The sequence below is a fragment of the Ursus maritimus genome, unplaced genomic scaffold (genome assembly GCF_017311325.1).
Source record: "Ursus maritimus isolate PB19 unplaced genomic scaffold, ASM1731132v1 scaffold_25, whole genome shotgun sequence".
NCBI lineage: Eukaryota > Metazoa > Chordata > Mammalia > Carnivora > Ursidae > Ursus > Ursus maritimus.
In genome coordinates this window covers 26,725,521-26,743,071 of record NW_024425008.1, presented here as the reverse complement: position 1 = coordinate 26,743,071, position 17,551 = coordinate 26,725,521, and the positions used below count along the sequence as shown (strand labels likewise).

Sequence of the window (17,551 nt, the reverse complement as noted above, 5' to 3'; positions counted from 1 at the left end):
CATTGCACTGATAGAGTAATTCCAAACAAAACACAGGTACACAAAATACAAAGAGGAGGTCCTCAATTCTCCCCAGAAAATAGGACTTTATTCTAATGATATAAGAAAGATGACTGCTCCAAGTTACCACAGAAACTATAAAATCCACACACCAATGTAGAACCACAACCTCCTCTAATTCATAACAAATAATTCCCTTAGATACAAGTCAAATGCCTAAGAGGTAAATGACTGAATCTTTAAAATTTAAAATACTGTATACACACAAAGAAAGAGACAAGTAGAACAGATATTGTTGTTTGCTGACAACTCCCACAAATTCCATTCCACACATATCCTTTCTAACACTGGTAGTAAGTATTCAAGGGTCCCAAAACATAAAGAGCTGTGTCAACAAGGAGTGATTCTTGGTAATGACAGGAAGGAATTTTTATAAGGAAAAAAAAAAGAAAGAGACATGCCATCAAAGCAGGGTAGAACTATTGTTACCGTCTAAGGAAGGACTATTCCATTTTAATTATCATTTCACTGGTCAAACAAGTTAAACTGTCACTATTGCTGACTTTAGACTCTCAATCAAATAATTTTACAATTAATAAACACATTTCTATCAATATCTGCATTTACCAATAAATTATCTATAATATTATCTATCTGTTATAAGGTTAGGTGTTTATTTGAAGGGGGTAGTTTTAGTATTACAAAAACCTTTTTTATTTTCAATTTATTATTATTATTATTTATTTGCAGTCCTGTTTACTGCAATATTTTTTACAATAGCCAAGATATGGAAGCAACCTAAGTGTCCAACAATAGATGAATGGATAAGATAGATGTGGGGTGTTGTGTGTGTGTTTATGTATCTATATATGTAAACAGAACACTATTCAGCCATAAAAAAGGATGAGATTGTGCCATTTGAGAAAACACGGATGGACCCAGAGGGTATTATACTAAGTGAAATAAATCAGACTAAGAAAAACAAATACTATATGATTTTATTTCCATGTAATCTAAAAGCAAATGAACAAACAAAAATAGAATCAGATATATAAATACAGAGAACTGATGGTTGCCAGAGAGGAGGAGGGTAGGGAGTTAGGCAAAATGGATGAAGGGGAGTGGGAAATACAGGCTTTTGAATATGGAATGAATAAATCATGGGACTAAAAGGCATAGCATAAGGAATATAGTCAATGGTACTATAGTAGTGTTGTATGGTGATGGTAGTTACACTTGTGGTGAGCACAGCATAATGTATAAACTTGTTGAATCACGATACTGCACACCTGAAACTAATTTAACATTGTATCTCAACTATACTCAAATTTTTTTAAATCCAGAAAAGTATGAAAAAAAATACCTTTAAATAATCTTTATTTCACTAATTTTAGAACAAAGAAAAACTGTAAGCAATGTATTTGAATATGCCTCATAATTTTCAGAACCTTGGTAAAAACCTTTTTTTTAAAGGAATGACAGGAATAATATTTTACATAAACCCTATAGAATAATTTTGTTAGAAGCTCATTGATACTATTATCAAGGTGAGTTTTTATGAATGTCACCAGTCTAATAAGAATTATATTAAGTATTAAAATAACTTACAAAAATTATTAAAATGATTGTGTGTCATTGTAGCTCAAAGATTTAATAAAGAAAGAACTTCCACTCCCTAAAATATTCCCTCGTAACAAATAATTGCAAAAATGCCAACAGACACATGAAAAGATGCTCATCATCACTAATCCCCAGGGAAACTCAAAATCACAATGAGATATCACCTCACCTGTCAGAATGGCTAAAATCAACAACATACGAAACAGGAGGTGTTGGTGAGGATGTGGAGAAAAAGGAACACTTGTGCACTGTTGATGGAAATGCAAACTGGTGCAGCCACTGTGGAAAACGGTATGTAGGTTCCTCAAAAAGTTAAAAAATAGGGGCGCCTGGGTGGCACAGCGGTTAAGCGTCTGCCTTCGGCTCAGGGCGTGATCTTGGCGTTATGGGATCGAGCCCCACATCAGGCTCCTCCACTGGGAGCCTGCTTCTTCTTCTCCCACTCTCCCTGCTTGTGTTCCCTCTCTCGCTGGCTGTCTCTATCTCTGTCGAATAAATAAATAAAATCTTTAAAAAAAAAAAAGTTAAAAAATAGAACTACCCTACAATCCAGCAATTGCACTACTGGGTATTTACCTAAAGAATATAAAAACACTAATTCAAAGGAATACATGCACTCCTATGTTTATAGTGGCATTATTTACAATAGCCAAGATATGGAAGCAGCCCAAGTGTCCACCGACTGATGAATAAATAAAGATGTGGTACATATGTATAGTGAACTATTACTCAGCCATAAAAAAGAATGAAATCTTGCCATTTGCAACAACACAGATGGAGCTGGACAGTATAATGCTAAGTGAAATAAGTGAGAGAAAGACAAATACCATATGATATGTGGCATTTAAGAAACAAATGAGCAAAGGCAGAAAAGAAGAGAGAGAGACACACACACAAAACAAGAAACAGACTCTTAACTATAGAGAAAAAACCGATGGTTACTGGAAGGGAGGTGTGCGTGGAGATGGGTTAAACAGGTGATGGGGATTAAAGAATATACTTGTTGTGCTGACCACCAAGTGAATTGGTGAATCACTAAATTGTCCATCTCAAACTAATATTACACTGTATGTTAACTAAACAGAATTTAGATAAAAACTTTCAAAAAATAATTATAAAAATGGCCTTCGAATTTTCTTAATAAATTCATTAAAATATTTGTCTGGAACATGGCAATCTGATTTTTATAAAGCACCCTTCTTACAGAAGTTTATTAGTTATATAGGAAATGTTTAGGAAGTCCTTAATAAACCTACTGTACACATGTCAAAGGAAATGAATATAGGACAACAAGGTGCTCAATGAGGTTACTTGGTCATGACAGAACTCCAAACAAAAATTCAGGTCCTTCTGCTCTGTATCTTAACAGTTTGGAATTTTTCGATTTAATCAGCATTTCCTTCACTACTTTACTTTCTCTAAGTGATGAGAATATTTTTGTACTTTTTTATGATTCTATAAATAACTGATAAAATCAAGTTGTTCCATCACAACTCCCATATATGAAAAGATGACTGTAACTTATGAATTTTTAGGTAACTTTTTTATCCTTATATAACTTGCAAATACCACCAAGTATTTACATTTTACCCCATTTACTTTGTCATTCTCTCATTCACACCTTTTTTTCTGAACCATGTGAGTAAGTTGCAGACATTGTACCATTTCAGCACTCAATGTCTCCATTATCTTCCTAGGAAGACAGATAGATAACTACAGTACAGCTAACCAAATCAGTATTGTATCAATGTTAAAATTTCTGTTACATAGAGTTCATATTCAAATACCACTAACTGACTTAAAAATGTCCTTTAAAACTATTGCTTTCCCCAGTCCAAAATCCAATTCAGGATCATGCACTGCATTTAGTGGTAATGTCTCCTTAGAATCCTATCATAAGGAACAGTTCCTCAGTCTACATCTTTTAAGACTAATATTTTTGAAGAATACAGACCAATTATTTTGTAGAACATCCTTCAATTTACCTTTGTCTGATGGTCTCTCATGTTTAAATTCAGGCGGTGCATTTTTTGTAGGAATGTCACAAAGTAACATTGGGTCCTTTGCACATATCAAAAGCTGCAAGAGGTTAGTGTGTTCTATTATCAAAGTGATGCTAACTTTGACCACTTGGTTAAAGGGCATCCTAACAAGTTTCTCCACTGTGAAGTTACTGTTTTTCTCTTTGTAATAAGTTAATATTTTGTAAGGAATTATCTTGAGGCTAGGTAAATATCACATTCCTCATCAACCTTTCAACCAATAGTTTGGTACCTGCAAATTATTTTTGTGTGAAAATAGTATTTAAATTGTTCTGGTCATTTTCCAATTTCAACAGTTCTACATTTATATGCAATTTTAAGGAAGAACCTTCCCTTCTCCCCCACTAAGTTATTTACTCAATCTTAAAATAGAAAGTAGTTATAAAAAAAAAGGTTTTAAAATTGCCAAATTATACCATCGCCAAAAACAAAACAAAACAAAACAAAAAACAGCCTACAAACTAGGGTTCCTTATTTGTTTATAGTTCTTTTTATCTTGAGTTTGAAAATATATACTATGCCCCAAAGTCACCTGGGTTCTCTTCAGCATGGTTACATTATTCATTTGAAACACAGGTTCATATGTTTTCTGTTTATATTTTAGATTTTATCTTCATCTTTATTATATTTTCTGATTTTAAGTATCTAAAACATCAGCATGATAATGTTCTCTGATATTCTGAATTGATGGCAATATACATTGCTACCAGACATTCTCTCTCAACCAGAGCTTGTAATAATAGAGCTCAACAGTTTAGGAAGTATATTTCCCATAAGAAGTGAGCCTTTCTGCAGCCAACTCCAGGTATCCATCATCACCCCACTCAGGCCCAGCTGTTTTCTGGGAATTACTGTTTCTAGATAGTGAAAGAAAGATAAAAGAAAATGGGTGAACCCTACTTGAGCAATCTTACATAGATCATTACCTGTAAAATGGTTTTCAAACTGTGATACTTACAGAGATTCCACAGGGTGTAAGGGGACAGGAACGAATGGAGAGAACTCCAAGTCCCAGCCCTGGCTTCACTTAAAGCTGCTATGGTCATATTGGTATAATATAGTGAACTGAAGCCTGAGATTCTGTTCATTCAGCTCACTCAAGCTAGTATTTACTGAGTATCTATGTTGTCCCAGGCAATGTTCTAGGTGCTTCAGTGAAAAACTTTTGTGGGACTTTAATTCTAATAAGTAAAGTATATCATTAGTTAAAAGGTAAAAGTTATGGAGAAAATTCAATAAGATAAAGGTGTTAAACATCAGGGAAGGAACACAGTTTGCACTATTAGGGTGTTCAGTTTAGGTGTGAGAAAGGAAGCCTTTCTTTTATATAAATAACTTTTTTAAGTTTGAAAGTCACTAGAAGAGAAAAGCAGCCAAATTTTCCACTTAGTGCTAACCATGTGTCTACAGGTCAGGGACAGGCCATCAGAAAGAAAAGCATGAAACTTTTTCCCTCCTTCTTTCACAGGATCTTATGCCAAAATCCAGGAATGTTTTGGTTGGTTTCCTCAATCCAGCTCTTCTACTTTGTAAGTAATTGAATATTTCTCCTAGACTCTGGCAAACTCAGAAATATTAAATTTTAATTTTTCTACAAACTAATTTAGTGGGAAATGGTACACGCAGTATCAAGGCTCATACCCCCTCTTTAAGACCCTTAAACTACATTAACCATTATCCTATCCAAATCACACTATCACTCCTGAGTTTACAATCCACAAAAGACTATGATACCTAATCTTTCTCAGTTGTGCTAAGTCATGTCACTCACATCTTAAACAACTGAGTTTGTCTGAATCTAAGTGCAGAACTGTATAATAATCGCAGGTAACATTTAATCAGCTCTTACTACTAAGTGCCAGCTATTGTTTTATGAGACTTAATGTATATTACTTCTTTTATACTTCATAAAAACCCTATGTGGTAAGTAACACCATTACCCCCATTTTATAGATGAAGAAACCAAGACGTGGACAGGTTAAATAACTGGCTCAAGGTTACACAGTGTACAAATGGGAAAGCTGGGATTATAACTCAGATAGTTTGTGCCATTACCTGTGCACATTAAATTGATTCTCAAAAAATCTTTATATAATGTGCTTTAAATTCTATCTCGTAGATTCAGCCAATTCAGACTATAGAGGAAAAAAACCGGTCTTCCAACACAAATATTATTTTTCAAAGCTTTAACTGAGTATTTGATCAGCATGCCATGAGGGAGCCAATTATTAACAAAAATGTGATGAAAAATATTAGCAAACTGAAACCAACAATGTATAAAATAAAATTATACACCACAACCAAGTGGGATTTACCTTAGGTATGTAAGGCTGATTCAACATTCAAAAATCATTTAATGTAATCCATTACATTAACAAGTTAAAAAAGAAACATCACATGATCATATCGATACAGAAAAAGCATCTGACAAAATCCAAATTCATTCATGATAAAAACTCTTCAGCAAACTAGGAATAGAGGGGAATATCCTCAATCCCCAAAAACCTAGAGCTAACATCATACTTAATGGTGAGAACCTAGAAGACTTCCTGACAAGATCAAGAACTTCGCAAAGATGTCTCCTCTTACCACTCCTTTTTAACATTATATTGGAAGTCCAGGCTAATGAAAAAAGACAAGAAAAGGAAATAAAATGTATACATACTGGGAAGGAAGAAATAAAACTGTCTTTGTTCACAGATGACATGGTTGCATAAGCAGAAAATCCAAAAGAATAAAAAAAAAAAAAGAACTTATGGAACTAATAAGCAATTACAGCAAAGTTGCAAGATACAAGGTTAATACACAAAAGTCAATCAATTTCCTATAAACCAGCAATGAACAAGTGAAATTTGAAATTTAAAACAATACATTTATATGAGCACCTGAAAAAATTAGACACTTAGGTATAATTTAGCGCAATTTACCAAAATATGTATAACATCTATATAAGGAAAATTATAAAACTCTGATGAACGATATTAAAGATAAGCTAAATTAATGTAGAAATATTCCGTGTTCACGGATGGGAAGATTGCCAAGATATCAATTGAGCTACTTGAGCTATAGATTCAGTACAATTCCAATCAAAATCCCAGCAAATTACTTTGTGGATATGACAAACTCATTCAAAAATTTAAAGGCCGTGTCAACTATACTCAAATAAAAATATTTAAAAGTAATAAAAATAAAATGTTAAGCCCACATACAGTTAACTGATCTTTCATATAAAACAGCAAAAGTGAGACAATGCAGAAAATACAGTCTTTTTAACAAATGGTACTAGAACTAGGAAAAAAAAAGAATTTAGACATAGACTTTACACCCTTCTCTAAAAATTAACTCAAAATGGATCACAGACCTAAATATAAAATGCAAAACTATGAAACTACTAGAAGATAACAGGAAAAAACCTAGATCACTTAGGGTATAATAATGACTTTTTAAATGCAAGACAAAAGGCGTGATCTGTGAAAGAAATAATGGAGAAGCTGGACTTCCTTAAAATTAAAAACTTCTGCTCAGCCTAAGACACTGTCAAGATTCAGCTACATGCAAAAGAATGAAACTTGACCACTCTCTCATACCATACACAAAAATAAACTCCAAATGGATGAAAGACCTCGATGTGAGACAGGAATCCATCAAAATCCTAGAGGACAGCATAGGCAGCAACCTCTCCGACATCGGCCACAGCAACATTTTTCATGATACATCTCCAGAGGCAAGAGAAACAAAAGATAAAATGAACTTGTGGGACTTCATCAAGATAAAAAGCTTCTGCACAGGCAAGGAAACAGTCAAAAAAACTAAGAGGCAGCCCACGGAATGGGAAAATATATTTGCAAATGACGCTACAGATAAAAGACTGGTATCCAAGATCTACAAAGAATTTCTCAAACTCAATACACAAGAAACAAATAAACAAATCATAAAATGGGCAGAAGATATTAACAGACACTTTTCCAATGAAGACATACAAATGGCTAACACATGAAAAAATGTTCAAAATCATTAGCCATCAGAGAAATTAAAATCAAAACCACACTAAGATACCACCTTATGCCAGTTAGAATGGCAAAAATTGACAAGGCAAGAAACAACAATTGTTGGAGAGGATGTGGAGAAAGGGGATCCCTCCTACATTGTTGGTGGGAATGCAAGTTGGTACAGCCACTCTGGAAAACAGTGTGGAGGTCCCTTAAAAAGTTAAAAATTGAGCTACCCTATGATCCAGCCATTGCACTACTGGGTATTTACCCCAAAGATACAGACTTAGTGAAGAGAAGGGCCATATGCACCCCAATGTTCAGAGCAGCATTGTCCACAATAGCTAAATCGTGGAAGGAGCCGAGATGCCCTTCAACAGATGACTGGATTAAGAAGATGTGGTCCATATATACAATGGAATATTACTCAGCTATCAAAAAGAATGATTTCTCAACATTTGCTGCGACATGGACGGCACTGGAGGAGATAATGCTAAGTGAAATAAGTCAAGCAGAGAAAGACAATTATGTGGTTTCTCTCATCTATGGAACATAAGAACTAGGAAGATCGGTAGGAGAAGAAAGAGATAAAGAAAGGGGGTTAATCAGAAGGGGGAATGAAGCATGACAGGCTATGGACTCTGGGAAACAAACTGAGGGCTTCAGAGGGGAGGGGGTGGGGGAATGGGATAGGCTGGTGATGGGTAGTAAGGAGGGCACGTATTGCATGGTGCACTGGGTGTTATACGCAACTAATGAATCATCGAACTTTACATCAAAAACCAGGGATGTACTGTATGGTGACTAACATAATATAATAAAAAAATATTATTATAAAAACAAGACACTGTCAAGAGAATGAGAAGACAAGCCACAGATTGGGAGAAAATACTTGCAAAAGACATATCTGATAACGGACTATTATCCAAAATATACAAAGAACTCTTAACACTTAGCAATAAGAAAACAATTTGATTTAAAAGTGGGCAAAGACTTGACAGACATCTCAACAAAGATATACAGGTGGCAAATCAACATTTAAAATGATGTTCAACATCAAATGTCATTCAGGAACTACAAATTACGACAATGAGATAACACTACACACCTATTATTAGAATGCCCAAAATCCAGAACACTGACAACACCAAATTCTGGCAAGGATTTGGAGCAACAGTAACTTTCATTTATTCTTGGTGGGAATGCAAAATGGTACAGCCACTTTGGAAGACAGTTTGGCAGTTCCTTAAAAACTAAACATACTCTTACCATATGATCTAGCAATCCTCTTCCTTGGTATTTATCCAAAGGAGCTGAACACTTACATCCACACAAAACCTGCACATGGTTGTTTATAACAGCTTAATTCATAATTTCCAAAACTTGGAAGCAACCAAGAAGTCCTTCAGTAGGTAAATGAATAAACTGTGATATATCCAGAAAATGGAATAATATTCAGCACTAAAAAGAAATGAGCTACCAAACCAAGAAAAGACACAGGGAAAACTTAAATGAGTCTAAGAGAAAAGGCTACATCTTGTATGATTCCCACTCTATGGTATTCAGGAAAAAGCAAAACTTTGGAGACAGTAAAAACATTGCCAGTGGCTGGTTGCCAAGGGGTAGAGGGTTTCGAGGGACATATAGGCAGAACACAGCTTTTAGGACACTGAAGCTATTCTGTATAATATTGTAATTTTACAGACAGTATGGTCATTATGTATTTGTCAAAACTTACAGAATACGTAACACAAAGAGTGAACCCTAACGAAAACTATGGACTTTGGGTATTAATGATATGTCACCATAAGTTCATCGACGTAACAAATGTACCACTCCAGTGTCTAATGTTAATAGTCAGGGAGGTTGTGCATATGTGGGGGCAGAGGGACTATATGAACTCTGTACTTTCTGCTTAAGTCTGCCATGAACGTAGAAGTGCTCTTAAAAGTAAACTCTATTTAAAAAAAAAAAAAAAGTGGCCAGATCCAAAGAAGTACTTATAATAGGCCAAAAAGACTTCTCTCCAGGATCAAGTAGTCAATGGAATCATGTTTGCCCTTTGTATATTGCATATTACCCAGTTATTAACTCACTTACCTGAACTACCAAGCAATCCACATTTCTAAATCTTACCCAAAAATTTATCTCAAAAGACCTACTTCCTCTTCCTATATCAGACAAAAACACCTAAGTGCTGCTTCTTAATTTAGTTCTAGAATGATTTTTTAAACGTAGTTCATAAAAATTGTGAGGGGCACCTGGGTGGCACAGTCGGTTAAGCGCCCGACTCTTGGTTTCAGCTTAGGTCATGATCTCAGGGTGGTGAGACGGAGCCCCATGTCAGGCGCCACCATGCTCAGTAAGGCGTCTGCTTAAGACTCTCTCTCCCTCTGCCACCCCCACCTCCTGTTCTTTCTCTCTTAAATATTTTTAAAAAATAAAAATAAAAAACATTGTGATTTGAACCAGAAAACATATGTTCATTTATTCAACAAATTATGTATTGAGAAGCAATTACAGGACAAGTACTCTTTTAGACTATGGAGATAAGACAGAATGAACCAAAGTCTCTACCCTCCTGGTGGTGTATTTGGGGAGGCTGTAAAAATAATAAAGAAACAAATATATAATATGTTGTATATGAAGAAAATCGGGGTAAGAGGAAAGAAAGTGATGGTGTTAAGGGGGCAGGCGAAAAATAGGACATTCTTTTAAATAAAGAGGTAATTCCGTCTTTGCTATTTAGGTCATATTTGGGCAGACAGATCTGAAGGTATTGGGTAGTGAGAGGGAAAACTCAAGTAGACAGGTGGGAGAAAGCACTCTGGGTCAAAGGAACACCAAGTGCACAAATCCCAAGGCAGAACTATGTCCAGTGTGTCAGAGGAACAGAAAGGCGATGATGATGAAGCTATAGCTTCCTAAGTGAAGGGAGAATAGGAAATGAGGTCAGAAAGGAAGCCAACTGCTTCATATGGCTTTACAGCATATTGCAAGGGGAGAAATCAGGAGTGTGGTAGTTTAGCTTGATAAAATGTAAAAGTTTATAAATAAGATAGTGATACATCAAATTTGCTTTTGAAAATGGCTAGCTCCAAGTCTATCACATGTTACATTCATCTTTAAATAGTCCTAATATCCAAGTCTGGAAGTAGTATCTCCACTGCTTTTTCACTTCTTTTATCATTTACTGCCTTTTACATGTTATAACTATTGATGTATGTCATGCCCTATAGAATTTAGGCAACTTGAGAGTAGAATTCATGGTTTATAGTTGTTTAATAGTAAAAAGGGCCACCATTTATTGAGCAAATTTATCAATTAGCTCATTTAATCCTTCTATTATCACTTCCATTAGTATTTAGCACATGAGAAAATTCGGGTTCAGAGATATTAAATAACTGATGCAAAATTATATAGCTAATTAGTAGGGTAACATTTTAACTCAGGTTTGTCTGACTCTAGAGCCAATGTTCCATGTTGTCTTTAATCAACCTCAGTATCTCATTTAGAAGCTTGTTTGCAAAAGACACCTAATATATTTGTACTGAGTAAATAACTAAAATAAATAACTCTGTCTAGGGACAGAAAGAGAATTAGAGTCAGACCAGTGATCACATCAGAATTGGAAAAAAACAGGGAAAAAAAAACATAAGAAAATTCTTAGTAAAGCTTATAAAGAGCTCAGCATAATTTTGCACTTGCCTATCAGTCCAAGTACACTCGCTTTCTTTGATACCTTAAATCCACTATGCCCCTTTTCACTCTAAGTTCTCTTTAATCCATAGTTTTAACAACATCTTACTTTTCCTAAGTTAATTCTACTCATCCTTCAGAGCTCTGCTCAAATATCACTTCGTCAAAGTAACTGTCCTTGACCACCACCTCCCTCACCTGAACTAAATCTCTATAATAAGCAGGTAACAACCTATACTTCTCTTTTACGGTTTATCACAATATAAATAAAGGTGTAGGTAATACTTCTCCGAAAGAATAAAAGCTGCATGAGGGCAGGATCCTAATCTGTCAAGTTCACTGCAATGATTAATATATGCTTAAAATTATTTATAATATTGCTTTATTATAAGTTATTATTCAATAAGTTATTTAATAATAGACATCCATTATAAATTATTATACAGTAGAGTGCATCTGACCAATTCCCCTGGCAAGAAAAACTATAAAAATGGGATTTAAAAACAAACAAACAAAAATAAACACAGAAAGCAGGCAGGATGAGAGAAGCCAAAATACCAGAGAAAAAAGGAGATGTAGAGTTAAGCCTGCCATTCTCCATCACTTTTTCCTCCTGAGGCAACTAGCTGCATTCTAGACCTTTTGACAGTCTCCCAGGGCTGCAAAGACAGAAATCAGAGCTCCTGGCTTATCAAGACAGGCAGGATTTGAGGGGTTGAAATTCCACAGAAAAGGCAACCACAGAAAAATGAGGCTGGATGTTCTGTACTGCATTTGCCCTTAGGGTATTTACTGAATCCTAACCTGTGTGGGGAGCAAGAGGCAAAAAAAAAAAAAAAAAAAAAAAAGTGCCTATTTTAAAACAAAAAAAGGTAAGCAGAACTCTGGGTAGGCTCACAGTGCTGGGAAAAGAAAAATTACAGTTCAGGGCCTGCCAAGAAGGACAAGCTCTGGCAAATACCCCAGGATTCCATTTGATACCTCTGAAGGACAAAACTCTCAGAGTAAGGGGAAACTGGACTTAAACCAGCCCTTAAGAAGTCTAAAACAAAGCCTCAAGTCATCTCAAGCCTGTATTGAATCAAGGTCATTTGCTTCTACTTTTTAACTACCACTATAAGAAAATTAAATCCTCTCTAGAGAACAATATCATCATCCAGACCATCTATAATTTGTTATATGTACATTGTCTGACATTCATTTTAAAAATTACTAGGAATGCTAGGAGACAGGACCAAGTAACTGAAAGCCAAGAGAAAAAGCAGACAATAAAAAAAGACCAAAGGGGATCCAGATAGTTTAATTATCAGACACAGACTTTAAAATAACTGAGATTTGGGGCACCCGGGTGGCTCAGTTGTCTAAGCATCTGCCTTCGGCTTGGGTCATGATCTCAGAGTCCTGGGATCAAGCCCCATGTCAAGCACCCTGCTCAGCAGGGAGTCTTTCTACTTCTCCCTCTGCCCCCCCCAACTTGTGCTCTCTCTCTCTCTCTCAAATAAATGGATAAAATCGTTTAAGAAATAAATAAATAAATAAATAAATAATAAAATCTGATTAAAATGTTTGGTAAAATAGATGACAAGATGAGAATTTCACCAGAGAACAGAAATCTATATAAACAAATAAAAAATAACTGAAATTCTGGACTAAAAAATACACAAATATAAAATAATAAAACAGATGCTTGTAACAGCAGATTGGATACTAAACTAGAAAACAGTCAATAGAAAATATCCACATGAAGCACAAAAAGAGAAAAAAGGTGGAGAACAGAGAAAAGCACACGAGAGACATAGAGGATGCAGAGAAAGATATAACATACAGCTCTCCAGAATCCCAGAAGGAGTGAGTGAAAGAGTGGGAGAGAAACAATATTTTAAATATATTCCAAATCTGACAAAAGATATCAAGCTACAGATTCAAAAGGGTCTATGGAATTCAAGGTGCTTAGACACAAAGAAAATCACCTAGAAGAATTATTTAAAACTGATGAAAACCAGACATCACTTCACTAAGAAAAACAACAACAACAAAAAGTGGAGTCAGAAGACAATGGGATGTATTTAAAATGCTGAAAGAAAATAACTGCCAAGCTGGAATTCTATGCCCAACAAAAATATCCTTCAGAAAGCTTCCAAATTCATTCTATGAAGCCAGCATTACTCTGATACCAAAATCAGATAAAGACACTACAAAAAAAGAGAACTGCAGGCCAATATCTCTCATGAATATAGACACAATAATCCTCAACAAAATATTAGCAAATGCAACAATACACGAAAAAAATCCAACTGAATCCAACAATACATGAAAAAAATAATTCATCACGATCGAGTGGGATTTATTCTTGGGATGCAAGGGTGTTTCAATATTTGCAAATCAATCAACATGATACATCACATCAACAAGAGAAAGGATAAAAACATGATCATTTCAACAGATTCAGAAAAAGCATCTGACAAAGCACAACATCCATTCATGATAAAAACCCTCAACAAAGCAGGTTTAGAGGGAACATACTTCAGCATATAAGAGGCCATATGTGGAAAAACCCAGAGCTGGCATCAGACTCAATGGTGAAAAACTGAGAGCTTTTCCCTTAAGATCAAGAACAAGACAAGGATGTCCACTCTCACCACTTTTATTCAACATGGTATTGGAAGTCCTAGCCACAGCAATGAGACAAGAAGAAGAAATAAAAGGCATCCAGTTTGGTAAGGAAGAAGTAAAACTTTCACTCTTTGCAGATGACATGATTCTATATATAGAAACCCCTAAGGATTCCACCAAAAAACTACTAGAACTGATAAATGAATTCAGTGAGGTCATGGGATAGAAAATCACTATACAGAAGTCCTTTGCATTTGTATACACTAATAATGAAGCAGCAGAAAGAGAAGTTAAGAAAACAGTCCCATTTAAAATTATACCAATAATAATAAAATACCTAGGAATAAACTTAACCGAGGAGGTGAAAGACTGGTACTCTGAAAACTATAATATACTGATGAAAGAAACTGAAGATGACACAACGCAATGGAAAAGATATTCCATGCTCATGGATTAGAGGAACAAATAGTGTTAAAATGGCCATATTATCTGGGGTACCTGGCTAGCTTAGTCAGTAGAGCATGTGACTCTTGATCTTGGGGTTGTGAGTTGGAGCTCCAATATTGGGTGTATTTATAAAAATAAAATCTTAAAAAAAAAAAAAAAAAGCCATACTACCCAAAGTGACCTACAGATTTGATGCCATCCCTATCAAAATACCAAAAGCATTTTTCACAGAACTAGAACAAATAATCCTAAAATTTGTACGGAACCACAAAAGACCCCGAATAGCCAAAGAATTCTTGAAAAGGAAGAACAAAACTGGAGGCATCACAATTCTGGACTTCAAGTTATATTAAAAAGCTGTGTTAATCAAAACAGTATGGTACTGGCACAAAAGCAAACACACAGATCAATACAACAGAAAACCCAGAAATAAACCCACAACTATATGATCAATTAATCTTTGACAAAGCAGGAAACACCCAATGGGAAGGACAGTCTCTTTCTTCAACAAATGGCACTGGGAAAACCGGACACCTACAAGCAAAAGAATGAAACTTGACCACTTTCTCACATCATACACAAAAATAAACTCAAAATGGATTAAGGACCTAATGTGAGACCTGAAACCATAAAAATCCTAGAAGAGAACACAGGCAGCAATTTCTCTGACATTGGACATAACATTTTTTTGGATATGTCTCCTGAGGCAAGGGAAACAAAGGCAAAACTAAACTATTGGGGGGGAGGGAGTTTGGGTGGCTCAGTCAGTTAAGCACCTGCCTTTGGCTTAGTCATGATCCCAAGATCCTGGAATGGAGCCCTGCATCAGGTGCCCTGCTCAGCAGGGAGTCTGCTTCTCCCTCTATCCTCCCCTGCTCATGCTTACTTGCTCGTTCTCTCAAATAAATAAATAAAATCTTTTAAAAAATTTTTTTAAAAATAAACTACTGGGACTACATCAAAATAAAAACTTCTACACAGCAAAAGAAACAATCGACAAACTAATAGACAACCTACAGATATTTGCAAATGACATATCTGATAAAGGGTTAGTATCCAAAATACATAAAGAACTTAAACAACTTGACACCCAAAAAACAAATAATCCAATTTAAAAATGGGCAGAAGACATGAACAGACATTTCTCCAAAGATATACAGATGGCCAACAGACACATGAAAAGGTGCTTAACATTACCTATCATCAGGTTATAATGCTAAGAGAGATAAGTCAGTCAGAGAGTAACAAATACCGTATGATTTCACTTATATTTAGAATTTAAGAAACAGCAGAAACCAACAAAGAAGAAAAGAGACAAAAAAACAGACTCTTAACTACAGAGAAACAAATGGATGGTTACCAGAAGGGAGGATGGGTGAAATACATGAAGGGGGTTAAGAGTACTCTTATTTGATAAGCACTGAGTACTGTATAGACGGTTGAATCACTGTATTGTACAACTGAAATGAATATAACATTGTATACTAACTATACTGGAATATTTTTTTAAAAACATGTTTAAGCATAAAAATATTACATTAGGATAAAATTCTCTGAAAAGGAGAATGAAAATAAGAGTTTAATGAGAGAGGTGCCTGGGTGGCTCAGTTGGTTAAGAGTCTGCCTTCAGCTCAGGTCATGATCTCAGGATCCTAGGATTAAGCTCTGTGTTGGGCTCTCTGCTCAACAGCAAGTCGGCTTCTCCCTTTTCCTCTGTGCTCTCTCTCTCTTTTAAAGATATAAGTCTTTAAAAAAAAAAAAGTTTAATGAGAAAGTGGGAAGAATTAAAATTTGTCACTGTTAAAGAAAAAAAAAATCCTTAGGGCGCCTGGGTGGCTCAGTCAGTTAAGTGCCTGCCTTCAGCTCAGGTCATGATCCCAGGGTCCTGGGACCGAGCCCCGAGTCGGGCTCCCTGCTCAGCAGAGAGCCTGCTTCTCCCTCTCTCTCTGCCTGCCGCGCTGCCTACTTGTGCTCTCTGACAAATAAATAAAATCTTAAAAAAGAAAGAAAGGGGGGCACCTGGGTGGCTCAGTCATTAAGCATCTGCCTTCGGCTCGGCGTGATTCCGGCGTTATGGGATCAAGCCCTGCATCAGGCTCCTCCGCTGGGAGCCTGCTTCTTCCTCTCCCACTCCCCCTGCTTGTGTTCCCTCTCTCTGGCCGTCTCTCTCTCTGTCAAATAAATAAATAAAATCTTTAAAATCTTTTTTTAAAAAAAGGAAGGAAGGTAGGAAGGTAGGAAGGAAGGAAGGAAGGGAAGGAAGGAAAGAAAGAAAGAAAAAAAAGAAAGAAAAAAAAGCCTTCAAAAATGAAGACAAAATAAAAAACGCTTTCAGACAAAAACAGAACATTCACTACCAGTAGACTCACACTAAAAAAGAAAAAAAAGGAATTATCTATGAAGAAAGGAAATAACCTCAGGTGGAAGCATGATAACATAGGAAAGAATCAAGAATACTCAAAAGAGCAAATATGTGAATGAAATTAAATAATTATGGATTTAAAACAATAAAAACAAAGCAAAAACAAACACTTGATCTTAGCCAAAAGGCCAAGAAGTGATAAAAGCAAAACAAACAAGGAGAAAATGATAAATGTAATGAAAGGGCAATAAGGTCCTTGTGTTGTCCAAAAAATAACAGCAGTAAACTTTCTGCAAAAATAGCCACAATAATTCCTTCATTCTTTTTGCACACTCCTTTATAACATGACTTTACTACTCTTCCTACTGAGAGGTGGAATCTATTTCTTTACCTCTTGAATTTGGACTTGGCCATGTGATTTCCTTTGGCTAATGGATGTTAGAAAATGTAATACAGCAGAGACTGGAAAAGTGCTTACACATTGGAATTTGTCCTCTCTTGTACTCTTAGAACTTTAAGCCAAAAATTGAATGAGTCTGCCTCCTAGAAAGGCCATATGGAGAACAAACTTCCCAACCCTACCCTGGCCAAAAGCTTGCCAACATATATAAGTAAGGCTATCTGGCCCCAGCCAAACCACCAAGAGACCACAGAGATTAATACAGCCCAAGTCAAACTAATAATCCAGAGTCGTGAGCTATTAAATTATTTATTTAAGCCACTAAGCTTTTTGTGAAGCAAAAACTAGCTGAATACAGAACTAATATATGTAAGTAGAT

At 35.6% G+C, this 17,551-nt stretch overlaps 1 protein-coding gene across 11 annotated transcripts in view; it reads right to left on the bottom strand.

The window, feature by feature from the left end:
* NUMB (NUMB endocytic adaptor protein) overlaps positions 1–17,551 on the bottom strand; it is a 184,291-nt gene that overhangs the window by 98,916 nt on the left and 67,824 nt on the right. The gene's annotated exons all lie outside the window — the stretch shown is intronic.